Source organism: Rutilus rutilus (genome assembly GCF_951802725.1).
Source record: "Rutilus rutilus genome assembly, chromosome: 1".
NCBI lineage: Eukaryota > Metazoa > Chordata > Actinopteri > Cypriniformes > Leuciscidae > Rutilus > Rutilus rutilus.
The window spans coordinates 67,351,158-67,367,468 of NC_140209.1; the positions used below are offsets into that span (position 1 = coordinate 67,351,158).

The following is a 16,311-nucleotide window of genomic DNA, read 5'->3' on the forward strand; positions in this document are numbered from 1 at the left end:
TAGAGTTAGACTTTGACACTCGTAGCTCTGAGCGAGGATTTGGCAGAAACGTGTGGTTTTCCACATTTGAAGAGGCTGACAGGCTCTGTGAGAACATTCCTCACGCTGGGGTAAAAGTGTCACCCCTGGGGGGCAGGAGCGTCCCAAAGTGCCCCATTGATTTACTATGGCGAAGGTCGGCCCTGAAGCGCGTGTGTTTCTCCTACTATGGTGAATTGCACAGGGGTTTTGTATTGAACATAACTCTGGATCACAGTGTCATAGAGACAAGGGGGCGGGCTCATTTTACTCAGACGACCAATCAGTCTCTCAGGATCATTGTTAAGCTATCAAGCCACGCCCTAACAACCATTTAGAGCACCATAGCAACAAGTTCCATTGAAAGAGATCAAAGGGATATCCGGATAGAAGTGTCATAGAAACATGAGGGTGGTCTCGTTTGACTCGGGGCAGCAAACAGCCAATCATGAATCACTTCAACACTTCCTAGCCCCGCCCTAGCAACCATTGTCGAACACCCTAGCAACCAACATCCAAAGAGGGATATCTTCCATTCTGAATGTCACAGAGGCGTGGGAGTTGGTTTATATCATTCACACTGACAAGCAGCCTTTGGAGTTTCATCATTGGCAGCTGCCAAGCCACTGCCTAGCAACCAAATAGAGTACCCTAGCAACCGTTTTGCAAGACCTATATCTCTGCATCAGAACATCGTATAGAGATGGTGGTTGGCTCTTTTGACTCATGCTAGCAAACAGGACTTCCAACATGCTACACATGCTAGCTGTGAATAGCTACATGCTAACTGCAATTAGCTTAGGGTAAACATGATAAAAAACAACTGTTCTAGCATCATGCTAGCAACATGTTAATTATGTTAGCATCTTGTTAAAACATCCTAGAAAATTGCTAATAATGCTATCATCTTGCTAATAACATGCAAGCAACATGCTAATCGTGCTGACATCATGCTAGTAACATGCTAATCATGCTGGCATCATGCTAACATCTTTTGCTAAAAACATATTAGCAACATGCTAAGCATGCTAGCATCATGTTAATCGTATTAGCAATATGTTAATCATGCTAACATGATTCTAGCAACATGCTAATCATAGTAAATCATGCTACATTGTGATAAATTCTGGTAAATAATGTTAGAAACATGGTAAATCACGGTAAATCATGCTATAATGTGATCATTCGTTGTAAATCATGTTATAAACGTGGTAAATCATACTAGAATGTGGTATATCATGGTATCACAACATTGTTAATTGTGTTAGCATGTGTCCAGGGCCGAGTTTTGCCACTGCAAGCACCACTCACATTTTCTTCAGGAAATGTACATTCGAGTTTATAGTTATTATTACAGTAAATACATGTAACGTGTAACAATAAAGTGTAACCAAAAAACCTGTAAAAAAAATACATTTATCAAGTTTTTAGAAATGTACACAGTATTTGTGTTTGTTTCATATGATTTCAAAAAACTTTTATACTATTTTCTACAAGTTTAAAAACATTCATGTGGTTTATGTAAAAAAGTAATAAGATATTGTCCTTAAACACCCATATATGTGAGACTACATCTGAATTACGTTAATCAAAATTGCAATTACAATTATCATTTTAAATTAGAATAATAAATAAATAAATGCTCATTATGTTTATTTTTTCCAGGTCAGTTTATGTTAAATTCGATGGAGAAACTCAACAAGCTGAACATGACAGAATCATCTGAGCAGAAAAGAGAAACTAAGAGCATCAACATTGTGCCGTCAGTCATTATTACATCAGGACTGAAACCACATGAACTACTGGAACCTCATCAAATGAATGGTTGTTGTTTTCAGTGGAAAGAGTTTCTCATTTCCTCAGATTAGTGTGTCAACATGCCCCATTACTAGATCAGTGTGTGTTGTTAATAATGCGCTGTTTTCCCCTGTGCAATAACAGTGAACATGAGAGTGATCTGTGTGGAGAAATGAAGCAGATGTTGACTGGAGTAAAGTGTGAGTTCTGCTCTCGGCCTCATATCTGGTGTCGTCAGACCTCAGGTGTGAATAAAGCTGAAATGAATGAAACACTCGGCTGATGTTTGTCTCTCTACTGGAGTCACACACAGATCTAGTTTAGCAGAAGGAAAATCTAATGAGAAAGAGGACAATCACTGCTTTGACTAGTTGTCTGTGAAGAACTCAATATTCTTATTGCTCTTTGATGTCTGAATGTTAATATTAGTTTTGTTTGATTTGTTCTTGTAAATTACAAAAATAATAGTTGAACAGAAAATGATTGCTGTAAAGTTTTGACATTTGAAAGGCCGAAGCTGATGAAAGGTTAAACTGGTCAGGAAGGGTTTTTTTAATGGAACATTGTTATTATTATTTTTTATCTACAATGTGAATTAATGTTGTTTACAAATAAAATTGTAAAAATATATGAGAAAAAAGAGAGGAATCAAACTAGTATTTATAACTTTAATAGAGCAAAATATGAAAATCCAGATATTAACATTTTGTCTTGTGCAAAAGTAATACACTTGAAGCACATTCTGACATTTATTTCACTGAAATGAAAAGAATGAATCAGTTTAAATCATCCATTAACATCTAATGATCAAAAACACAACGCTGACAAAACAGATTACAGTCCAATAAACAGACTTACAAAGAGTAACAATCAAGTCAGCCTTTATTTCAAAGTCACCTCATTTACAAATATTACATAGAACATTGTTCTGGTAATTTATCATTTCATAAACAGAAAACACAGCAGATTATCAGAGATCAGCATTAAATCTCTTTCATAAAGAAACTCAACATGTACAAAATGGAAACTGAACTCACACACAGTTTTACTTCAATGAAAATCTGATGTTATATGTAATAATTCAAGATCCCAAAGCAAATATGTGGGAGTTTAACATGATTGAATCAAAGATGAAGTTAAATCAAGCGGAGCGCAGAGGTTCATGTCCTCCATCACATGAGTTTCACTTCAGTCGTTTACTGGCCTCTGTTTGACAGCTCTACTGGTTTCAACATTTAACTGTTTTCTGTGTGGCGTTACCTGCTCTTCACAGGTCAAATGTGCAGCCGAACACAGTGATGGACGAGACTCGACCAACATTTCCAGAGCCGATAAGCAGAAAAGAGTCATATGCGTTCATACATTATATTTAAATGTGACTTAAAGCAGGGCGGGGCTTGATTTTTGATTGGATGGTTGTGGTTTGCTATTGGTGGATCTCATGTGAGTGACAGGTTTGCCGCGTCACACTCACATTTTCACAAAAACAGTTAAACAACATTGGCTGAGTGATGCAGTGTACATAATCAGTGACATTGATTGCATATATTCATATTTATATAGCCTAACAGAAGTAATATATTAAGGAGGACAGACGTTAACTGACACATTATAATGTCTGTTTTTGATCTGCATGAGGGTAAATGACAGATCTTACCGTGACTGTCTCCGGTCACAGTGTCAGCTGCGGGTCTGCGTCTCTTCGTCAAACAGAAAATGTCTGCGCTCGCTTTCTGCTCATTTCTCATTGTTTACAGAGATCATTTATCTGTTTTCACTCATTTAGCGGCTGTATACTCGCTGAGAAGAGCGCTTAACCGTCTATATATGTCATATATCCCTGCTGAAGTGACTGAAATCGAAAGAATATCTTCTAATAAACTCTACTGTTACTCGAGTTCGCATGTTTGCTCCACAGACAGTTCAACACACACACACACACACACACACACACACACACACACACACACACACACACACACACACACACACACACACACACCAGCTGACTGAGACTCTTCGTTGGTTTAAGGATGAATGAGCGCGTCTGCTGCCCTCTGGCGGACTGTTTTAAAACAACACGCTTACACACAGATCTGTAGAATATCCTAAATTGTAAATACAGACCCTTTCCAAAAAATTAGAATATCATGGAAAAGTTTATTTATTTCCATAATTCCATTCAAAACGTTAAACTTCCATAGATTATAGATTCAGGGCCCACAACTTAAACGATTTCAAGAATTTAGTTGTTGATTTGTACATAATTTGGGCTTCCAGCTCATAAAACCCACGAAAACAGGATTTCAAAAAATGTGAATACTGTGAAGAAATCAGCCCAAATTTGACAGGGCATGAATGTTTTACACTGAGTGTCACACACTACTCATGTACTAAACTAAAAGCACCTGCACGTTTTCCCAGGTGTCATTAAATTGCTTCACTTTGGTTCAGTTGTCTCAGTTATCAGTTATCGGATGGGATTATTCCTAATATTCCTTGTTCAGGTTGTTATGAGTGATCCCCAGCTGAAAAGCTTGGACCAGTTTAAAACCGGCATAAAAAAATAAAAATCCCAAACACAGCGATCAAGTTTAGTTTTTTTGTGTTCTAGGACTATTATTTCGTATTCATTTGTTTTCTCCTGTTAGTTCTTGATTTGTCTGATCTTGTCAGTCACTAGTTTGCTTTAGTTGTTACTCATTTCATTTGAATTACTCGCTATCACGTGTTCATGTACCCTAATATTGATTCAGATCTTTGACTGGTGTTGTCTTTATATTATGTCAAGCTGTTGCATGTTTTTTTCTTGTGTCATGATGGATTACCTTCTTTGTTTTTGTTAAAGCGTAGAACATGTTTTTTAGATCCACATCTTCCTTTGTCAGCCGTGACAACAGCCAGCGGCCTAAGATTGCTATAGGTGGTTTGTTTTGCATGTATTTGTAACATTTGTCAAAAAACAAGAATTTTTGGAAGAGGTCTCCAACATATTACTCGACCTTAGATGTAGATCGGCATCCATTCATGAGGACATGGACTTTGTCTATAAGAACTGAACAAGTTCTAAATGTATTGTCCAGGTTTTCTGAAACCACTTCAATACCCAAAGCTCCAGAAGTTGTGTGGAATCTGGCGTCTGCATTGGAAACACTAGACAGATGTCAGTGCACACTTCTTAATGGGTACCAAGCACCAATTATTCAATCAGGAAAAAGGGGACGCCCTCGTTTTGACATATCAAAAGAGCACCTTGAATTCCTTCTTGAATTTGACTTCACTGCTCCTGAAATTGCTAGACTTTTGGATGTGAGTGTCAGAACAATTAGAAGACGAATGAAAGAACTGGAATTATCAGTGAAGTTTTACAGACATTAGTGAGGAGGATCTCCGACGAACTGTGGCAGACTTTCTTGCAACCACTCCCAACTCTGGATACAGAAAGGTCTCTGGATATCTGAGGAGCACAGGCATAAGGTATGGCAAATAAGATGCTTACTATATTGTGCTCCAAAAATATGTTCTTAACCTACAAGTTTTACTTAAGAGATAAAATAACTAAGTAAACAAACTTGCATTATCACATGTACAGAATCTATCTTTAATTCAATATCCTGAACTATACTTGCCATGCATTTAGTGTTATGCTTTTCCCCCCTAAAAGGATCCCTCAGCAAAGAGTCCGAGCAACTCTCCGATCCATTGATCCTATTGGAAGTGTCTCACGAGGCCTTGAGGTCCTGCTCATACCTAGAAGACCCGACTCCGTTCCCTCGCCACTGTCACTTTGGCACATAGATGGAATATAGATGGACAAATAGATGGAAATCACGAGCTTGTGAGGCAAGTCTTTGTTCACTTCATAATATTCAATAATGTAAAGAATTTTAAATTCAACAAATCGACAAATAAAAAAACAAACCACTGTTCAGCTGTACATCATGGAGACAATACAAGTTTAGAAACAAAAAGTCTTACAGACTTTCAATATTGAAATTAAAATGAGTAATCAAATTAATAGATGGCACAATTTGGGATACAGTGTCTTTTATTTATGATGGTACATATTTTCTTAATAGTAGTACATTAGTTGATCAGTTTCCCTTTTCCATCAATTAAAAGCAAACTTTGTTCCAAAAGAAATTTCAGTTTTATAATGTATTGTTCCAGCACTATACTAGGAAGACATTTATTTGTGAAAATGTTTTTTTTTTTTTTATGTAATTGTGCATTTTTTTTTTTTAACTGATCATTATGCAAATGGTTATAAATATTTTATAATGTTATATTTGAGCTATGTGTAACGAAAATGTAAACTAACCATTTTCATTATTTTAGTTTTCCTGTGTCAGTTACACATTATGATTGTGGGGAATTATGGAAGTTGACATGATGAGAAGGCCAAGAATGGTAATCCATACTCAGAATTTGTCCTCTGCATTTAACCCATCCAAGTTAGTGCACACACACACACACACACACACACACACACACACACACACACACACACACACACACACACACACACACACACACACACACACACTGTTCCTTTGGAATAATTGTTATTTTGCTGTTCTCATTTTAGATGGCGAATAATTGTCCATGGAGGAATTGATGTATAGCAGGAAAATCATGTGTCTTCAAGCAAATACTAACAACAAAGCCTCAACGGTGCTTCAGTGTTTTCTGGAGGCTGTACAGAGTCATGGATTGCCTGTTCGTGTCCGAAGTGACAAGGGTGGAGAAAATGCTGATGTTGCTCGGTTCATGTTAGAGCATCCCTTAAGGGGACCAGGTATTTTAACTTTCAATATTTATTTATTTTTCAACTTACAATCTCATCCCCTGTACTTAACAGGTGCGTGCTATAAGATATGGAATGAGATGTTCATATTCATGATGTTGTTGTTTTTCCTACATTACTAACACAACCAACATCGTACCTTTAATTCTTCCTTTTTACTTGGCAGAAACAGGAGCATGATCACAGGCAGAAGTTAACTTTATTAATTAATAAAGTTAACCTAACTCATAAATTGGACTCTATATGAGTTCATTGATTCAGGTCAAATGATTGTGAAATAATGATTATGTTAAAACACAACCAACACCATCAGTTCACCTTTTCTATTTGTTCATCTGAATGTTATAACTCATGTACAGCAGCCGAACAAAACTTAAAGTTAATAATTTAAGGGTCAAGAGCCCAACTAAAACTCACACTGATCTCCATAATGGTGTCTTCAATGTTGGCAATAAAAGATATTTTGTAAATTTTACTCATTTTAAATGGTTAACTTTTAAGGAATTAATTTGATTAATTATTACTCAATTCTAATTTGTTAAATTTAATTAATAATATTGCTTGTAATCTGTTGCCTCAATTTTATTGATTAGATATCAATAAAATCAGTGTATTCTTTTTTACAGATCATGCAGCAGTTGATATTAATTTTTCTGATACAAAATTTGAGCAGAGAAGAAAAGAAGCCCCTGGTTACTGGAAGTTAAATTGTTCTTTTTTACTATCTGACTCATATTGTCCGGGGTTAGGAAAATCGCGGACAATCTGATATCTCGGACTAATATCTCGGCCATTCCTAAATGGGAACTTTTTAAATACGAATGTAGAACATTTTCTATAAAATCTGGAAAGAATAGAGTGAGGAAAGAATAGAAATAAGGAAATTACAGAGTTGATTAGAAAGATGAGTGAGATTTTAAGGAATCCTAACCCGGGAGAGAATGACAAGGAATCTCTTTATTCTTTACAAAGCAGTCTGGATGATTTATTTTTAGAGAAAGCAAGGGGCGCATTCATTAGATCAAGAGCAAAATGGCTTGAGTTTGGCGAAAAAAACTCTGCTTCTTTTTTCAACCTAGAGAAAAAGTAATAAGAGGATCTCCTCTCTATATATTAATGATACATTATCTAATGACCCCTCTGCGATCTCTTCTCATGTTTTACATTTTTTTATCAAAATCTATACACCTCTTCTTTTGATCTTAATGCTTCATCCTTGTTTTTGCATAAGATTGACTCGATTCCTAAAATGAATGACCAGAATAGAGAACTTTGTGGGTATCGCTAAAGCGTGTAATACACACGCTGGTCCACTAGCGGATGCGTGTCAATGTGCATACTATCCATCCTAAATGGTATGTGAGAGAAGGAAAAAGTATGGGTAATGGCTGGCGAGCTCTGATTTAAATATGACTCGGTGGAGTTTCAAGCTACTAAAATACAAAAACTATTAAAAAAATCCAGTTTGAATTTCTCGGAAAAATGTCACGTCAAAAAAAACTCGACGAGGACATGGAAGAGATTCGCAAATCACTTAACATGCTATCTGAGGATATGAGGGAAATTGCCAAACAGCAGGCCATGCTTCCCGAGCTGTTGGCCGAAGTTAAGCAATTAAAATCCTTGATGAAAGAAAAAGACCGGAAAATTGACCACCTTGAAAGAAGGATCGAGGATCTCGAGCAGAATGCGAGAATGAATGACATAATTGTAAGTGGGTTGGATATTCGACATAGAAATTACTCAAGTGTTGCTGCGGGAAAAGAAGGTGAGGACACATCGATAGAAGAGCAACAATCATTGGAATCGCAAGTGATCCACTTCTTCAAAAGCAAAAATATTGACATACAGAGTAATAATATATCATCCTGCCACAGCCTTTCACGGCAAGATAAACAAACGAAACCGGCAATTTTAATACGTTTCGTTGCTGCGAAACATAAGGCTGGTGTTTTGAGGCAAGGGAAGAAGTTAAAAGGAACCAATGTCTATGTTAACGAAAACTTAAAAAAGAATGCAGAAATCGCAAGAACGGCGAGGAATCTACGGAAACAACATAAGATACAAGCAACATGGACAAGAAATGGTAAAGTACTGATAAAGTTGAATGGAACACCTGAAGCAAAAGTTATTACGGTAAGGGATCTTCATGAACTTGAACGGTTTGAATCGTGAGAACAGGATCAAAGCCTTCCATGGAGTAGGACAGAACCTAGGCTATTTTTGTGCCATTGGATTTTTTTTTTTTTTTTTGGAAGGAGTTTTTTCTCCTTTTTTTGTTTGTATCATACGCGTGTGCATTTTTTTGTTGGACTATGCTGCTGTTGTTAGACATACACTCACGGATCGTGAGGGAAGGGAATTTGAGTTTGTTTGGACAGGTATCAATCGTAGTTAGGCATACAGTGTATAGATTTTTGTTTATATTATTGTTGGGTTATGGACAATTAGGCCTATTGAAGTGATGCATGGATGTGGACTGAATTATAATGATGCCATGTAAAGAGTATGTGTTCCCATTTATGGAAGACAGTGATCAAGATTTGGATGGTTGTGATGTAGAAAGTGATATGGAGCACGACGCAGAAGGGCCTAGATATGTGCCAACGGCTGTCACTCAAGATCTACATTCTGGATTAGGACATTATGGATTATGGGACGATTTGGAAAATGAAGAAGGTCTATATGGAAGAGAATGTCAAATAGATCCAGAAAGTAATTTTTATAATAGGCCTACATCTTCTACATCTTGTACTGATAACTGTGGATATTTTACTGACCAACAATTTAATGATTTTGATTTTGATGGGGATGAGGTATTGTCTATTATTCATTTTAATAGTAGAAGCTTGAATAGGAACTTCCCCAGAATTGTAGATTATTTAAATCAGTTTAAGAGGAAGTTTAATGTTATCGCAGTATCTGAAACATGGTTGCATGAGGATAATTCAAATGATTTTGTTATGAAGGGATATGAGATGTTTGTAATTAATAGGGCAAACAAGAAAGGTGGTGGGGTGGCCCTGTATGTTGATGTTTCTTTGAAATGTAATAAGGTGGTAACCATGTCAAAAGAATGTGATGGCTTTTTTGAAATAGTTACGGTAGAGATAGAAATGAAAAGAAGTAAAAATATAATTATTAGTTGTGCTTATAGAGCCCCTGGAGCATGCATAGATATTACAAAAGATCACTTAATTCATATGTTTGACAGGATAGTAGGGCGGAAGAAAGTGTTTTTGTGTGGGGATTTTAATGTTGATCTCTTAAATCCACAAGGGCACAAGGGAACTAGTGAATTTATTTATGTTATGAATAGCCTGGGTTTAATTCCAACCATTACCAAGCCAAGCAGGGTCACAGCTTATAGCGCGACTCTGATTGATAACATATATTCGAATGTAATGGATACAGCTGTCTCAGGAGGGTTACTTATTGAAGATATAAGTGATCATTTACCTATATTTGCCATTTATCACTGTAACCATAAATTAAAAACATCTGAGCCGATAGCAGAGATTAGAAAATGGAGGATGAGAACTCCAGGAATGGTGGAAGCCTTTAAGGCAGATTTATTAAAACAAAATTGGAAGAATGTTTATGTAAATGGTGTACAGGAAGCTTACAGTTCATTCTTAGCTACATTTATTCAATTGTATAACAAGAACTGTCCTATGATGATATATAAAGTAAAGGACAAAAATAAGCAGCAAAAATGTTGGATGACCAAAGGACTATTAAATGCATGTAAAAAGAAGAATACTCTGTATAGAGAATTTATAAAACACAGAACAGAGAATGTTGAATTGAGGTATAAGGTTTATAAAAATAAATTAACAAAAATACTTAGAACAAGGAAAGAGGCATACTATAGTAGCAGATTAGAGAAAAAGTCAAGACAATATGAAAGGCACATGGAAAGTTATAAATAGTTTGTTGAAAAATAAAAATTTGGAATTTGAATATCCTAAATATATTATGAAAAAAAATATGTTGGTTGACAAAAAAGAGAATATTGCTAAAGAGTTTAATGATTTCTTTGTGAATGTGGGGCCCAACCTAGCTAAGAACATCGTTGAACCCCAAGATGAAGAGGGGGTAGAAGAATTAATTGAAAATAATTTATATACAATGTTTTTAAGGGAGGTTGATGAATGTGAAGTAAGAGAAACGGTTAGAAATTGCAAAAATAAAAGATCAGTTGATGTCCATGGTATAGATATAGCTTTATTGAAAGAGACTATTGAATGTGTGAGTAAGCCATTGACATATATTTGCAATGCTTCCTTCAAAGCAGGAATATTTCCAGATCAAATGAAAATAGCCAAGGTGTTACCTTTATTCAAAGCGGGAGATAAAAAGGAACTCTCGAACTACAGGCCGGTATCGATTCTGCCACAATTTTCCAAGATTTTGGAAAAATTATTTGTTAAGAGGCTGGATAGTTTCATTGATAAATATAATATTCTAACTGAGAATCAGTATGGGTTTAGAATTAATCAGTCAACTGGATTGGCATTAATGAAGCTAGTGGAAGAAATTACATCAGCTATAGATAAAAAGGAAATTTGTCTTGGGATTTTTATCGATTTAAAAAAGGCTTTTGATACGATCGACCATGAGATTCTTTTGAAAAAATTAAGCAAATATGGGATTAGAGGAATTGGTCATTCCTGGATTAAGTCATATCTAAATAATAGAAGTCAATTTGTTTCATTTGATGGAATGGACTCAGATTCCTTAAAAATACTTTGTGGGGTGCCCCAAGGCTCTGTATTAGGACCTAAATTATTTATTTTATATTTAAATGATTTGTGTAAAGCGTCCAAATCGCTTAAAAGTATTCTTTTTGCTGATGACACAAGTTTCTTCCACTCAGGCAAAGAGTTGCAGGACATAGTGAGGGTTGTAGAGAGAGAAATGGTAACGGTTAAAAAGTGGTTTGACACAAATAAATTATCGTTAAATATGAGCAAAACTAAGTTTATGATTTGGGGAAATTGCAAGGTACAGGAGATAAAAGTAAGAATTGGTCAAGGGGAAATAGAGAGAGTAGAGGAAATTAAATTTTTGGGTGTTATACTTGATTGCAAATTGGGATGGAAGAGGCATGTTAATTTTGTTAAGATGAAAATATCTAAATCAATAGCAATACTAAATAAAATTAAGGGATTGTTGAATAAACAGGCATTGTACTTGTTATACTCCTCATTAATTTTGCCATATATCACCTACTGTTTAGAGATATGGGGAAATACTTATAAGACTTATACCCATTCAATTTTCCTTTTACAGAAAAGGGCTATAAGGATCATTACATATTCTAAATATAGAGATCACACTAATGATTTATTTCTTAAATTAAAAACATTAAAGTTTTATGATTTGGTAGAATATAAAATTGCACAGATTATGTTTAAAGTTTATAATAATTTGCTGCCAATTAAAATCTTAGCTATGTTTGAAAAAAGGGATTGCAAATACAGACTAAAAGGAAGAAGTATATTTAAAAAAAAGAAAGTTAGAACTAATATTAGATGTAGGACCATCTCCATAAAGGGGGTGAATGTATGGAACAATTTAGATGATGAATTGAAATTGTGTCAAACCATTAGTAGTTTTAAGAGACTTCTAAGAATAAAGAGATTGGAGGTTTATAGATTAAGTGGGTGATTCAAGTGATTCAAGTAAAATAAATCATGAGTTTGTTTGCATTCTATGTTATACTATGATGTCATAGAGTAAATTAAATGTCTGTTGTATGTTAAGTGAGAAGGTTAGGCGTTATAAGCTGTCAGCTTCAGCCTAAACCTTTTTTTTCTTTTTTGGTTAAATACTGATACATGTTATGTTACATGTTATATGAAATTGTTTGTATGTTCTTGTTTTATGGTTTGTATGGCCAGAGAGAAAAAAATAAAAAAAATAAATAAATAAATAAATGTGACATTAGTAATTGTCAATACTATTTAGGGCAGATAGGGTGGATAGTATGCACATTGGGACGCAGGGAATGTCACGCTTTGCCTCCTCTAGGCGTGAAAATGACACGCATGAATGAAGGTTGATAGTGATGTATGTCTCGAGACCGGTCTTGGTCTCGAGACCGGTCTCGAGACCACTTTTACGTGGTCTCGGTCTTGTCACGGCCTTGACGGTCTTTGGTCTTGGTCTTGTCTTGGTCTCGGACCTCTCGGTCTTGTCTAGGTCTCGCTGTCTCAGACCGACATAGTGGTCGGGGATTTAGCAATACAATAGCCTACTACAATATCCACGACGACACAACGTTCGATAATGCAACATTATTATCCGGAACGGATTGAAGCGCGCGTCCGAGTGAAGACAGTGCGGCGTGTGCGCCCAATATACGAGAAAACACTTTATCCGCGCCACTGATCGCAGCAGCAACGAGCACTTTGATCACTTGATTTAAAAAACACATATCAGTGACATGACGGGTTTTAACTTCATTCAGGAGATTTTGGTTAACTGCACAAGTTAACTGACAGATGACTTTGAGCGCAGTCAGCGCACCGCCAATGGTGTGTGTGTGTGTGTGTGTGTGTGTAACCATAGCGACAAAACGACCAACTTTCGGATCCTGCACTTAAGCCTATAATTTCGTTTTTAAACATTTTATTATGTATTTAAAAGTTGCAGAATGGATTAATTTGGAGACTCTGAAATCGGCAGAGATAGGCAGGCATTTGCTTAGATGAATTTGTGTCTTTGATATCTCTCTCTCTCTCTGTGTGTGTGTGTGTGTGTGTGTGTGTGTGTGTGTTGTTTGATTACAGTATTGTATTTAAGATGGTGTTAGACTAAATAAATGGTCTTTTAAATATCATCTGCATATCTCCGTTGTGTTGACTAAACATTAGACCTAATCCAAGTTTATAATTGCGTATCTTTAATTTGATGTTACGATTTCATTTACACATTAGTATAATTTCAATTGGTTACATATTTCTCATTCTTTAGACAGTTGTTGGAGGAGCAAGATGGTGTTGGAGGTGTTTGATGTTTTTTTCAGATGAACCAGTCAGTACCAGTCATGTCAGTCCTCAACAGTACACAAAAGTTAAAGGGATACTTCACCTCTGGGAAGATGAATGTGTATTTAAAATAGGTCATTTAAGTAGAAGAAATGTGAAGAAATTTTTTAATTTGGAGCTTTCTAGACTGAGAAAAGCCAGAAAAAGTATTTTTGGCTTATGTGGATGAAAGACAACAACTCCCAGAATGCACTTGCTTCGCTGTCTTAGGAGGCCACGCCTACCGGTAAGAGTGCACAGATGAAAACAACAAAGCTAGCCTACGTGATGAGTTTGCGAGGGATTTAAAGATCGTCCAAAATGTCCGGGATTCGGCTTTTGCGTTCTACAGTCGCCATTCATCATGTTTACTGTGGCGAGCAGGACGAGGCTGACGGCCGCGGGAGAACAGCGCGAGGCCGGTGGTGTCATTACTAAGACGCGCCGGGTCTCGCATCTCTCACGGAGGAGCGGGAATTTTTCTTAGCAATGGTAAAACGCACATCAACTGATCACTTGTTTAGCGTTCATGTAAACACTACATTCAAATTCACCAATCAGAATGAATTCAGTTAGATCGAAAGGTATGCATGTAAACAATGAATGGCGACCGCAGAAAGCAAAAGCTGAATCCCGGACATTTTGAACGATCTCGACGGCCGGACAAGTCCGGGAAAAGGAGGATGGTTACTTACTCAGCTTTCTCCTACTATTCAGCTTTCTCCACAGAACAAGAGCCTGCTAGCTTAGCTTCCAAAGAAAGACGGCTGACACTGTGTACATTCTGACTGAGATCCCACCCTCTATGGGCGGGCTGAAAACATGCAGAACAACGCCTTCTACTGGCTGTAGTCTTTAGCCTCTGTCCAGAAAATCCTCCGATGACGCAAAATGACGATTTTTGCGTCATCGGAGGATTTTTTCCAGACAAAAAATACATAAATCTCTTGTCTCAGGGGGATATGAGGGTGGAAAGCACGGTAATTCGAAAATACTACAGGTTTTCTACTAATACAAAGCTTAATGCTAAATCCTGAAGTAACCCTTTAAGGGAGTCTCAATCCTCTAATAGTGCAGTAACAGCCGTCATGCAATTGCTACACATAGTTGATCTCACCCTGCAAAAACATTTACAGTGAGCTCACAGTCACACACATGACATGGTCTGTCTCTGTATTGTTCTGCCTGTGTAGTTGAAGTAATACCATATAATATGTATTGAATGTAAACTGCGGCTGAACCCTAGTATGCTGCTGTTCTTGAATTCATATTGCTTAGCTTCAACACTAGTCTATTTTTTTCCCTCCGGTCTCGACTTGGTCTCGGTCTTGGTCTCGACTTGGTCTTGGTCTTGACTTGGTCTGTCTTGGTCTTGGTCTTGTCTTGGTCTCGATACCCTCTGGTCTTGGTAGTGTCTTGGTCTCGGTTTAGGCGGTCTTGACTACAAGTCAGGGGGCGATGATTTCCTCAATGCCAACAACTCCCCACGGACCAAAGAGAGAAGCGATATATTGCATTCTCCAAAATTCCCGAGTCAGGTCGGTCAAAGCCATACATTTTTGTTATGGTTCTGTAATTTAAGAAATCCTAACCTTGCTGTAGCCTAACGTTATATTTGTGTGTGTGTGTGTGTGTGTGTGTGTGTGTGTGTGTGTACTGTGGAGCTTTTTAATCTATGGTGCTGTTAACGTTACCGTGGTCAATGACGTTAATGGACATTGATATTAATTGGCTAACGTTAATTAATTAATCACAGAAAGCTGCAATGACTGCATATTATGTTATATTAACATTATAAAAAGTTGTTATGGTCGATGGGAAGTAACTTTAGATCAACCCCGCTGCTTGTTGATGATGATGATGATGATGATGATAATATATGCGCGAATTTCGATCCTGAAATATCGATAGGCCTAAACGTTACTGATGTTGTATCTATTCTAAATGATCCACACATTAAAAATATCGATCCTAAGGTGTTTTTTTTAAAACAGTAATTTTATTTATTTAGCACGAATTTATTTTATTCATAAAGTATGCATTAAATTGATTAAACGTGACAGTAAAGGCTTTTACATTGTTACACAAATAATATTTGTAGAATATATTATATATATTTCATGTAAATGCTGTCCTAATAATTATGATGCTGAAAATTTAGCTTTCATTACAGGAATAAACATTTTTACATTTTCAAGTGGAAAACAGATCAACTGTTTTAAATTGCAATAATATTTCACAATATTTGTTTTTACAAAGATTTACTGTATTTTTGATCAAATAAATGCAGCCTTGGTAAGCAGATTAGACTTCTTTCAACATTAAACATCTTACCGACCCCAAACTTTTGAAAAGTAGCGCACATGTAACATTTACTATAATTATGCTAGTTTGTGTAATTAAATTTATTTGGATTGATCGTTAAAGTTCAAATGGATTGTGTTATGTTCTGTAATTGTTGTTAATAAATCTGTCAGAAGAAAATGTGCAAAAGTTTTACCTATTGGGGTACAACAGTGGCAGTCCTTTAAAAATTAACAATGGTTTTACTACTTTATACTACTTTACTACTTTATAATATGACAAATCCAGGAAGCCTTGCTGCAAGAGAGTTGTTTTTGTTTTCCTTTGTCCAACAGCTCCTGTTTTTACCCA

At 36.3% G+C, this 16,311-nt stretch overlaps 1 protein-coding gene across 1 annotated transcript in view; it reads left to right on the forward strand.

The window, feature by feature from the left end:
• The window catches only part of LOC311294934 (uncharacterized protein), a 453,797-nt gene that overhangs the window by 149,035 nt on the left and 288,451 nt on the right, over positions 1-16,311 (forward strand). The window lies entirely within an intron of this gene.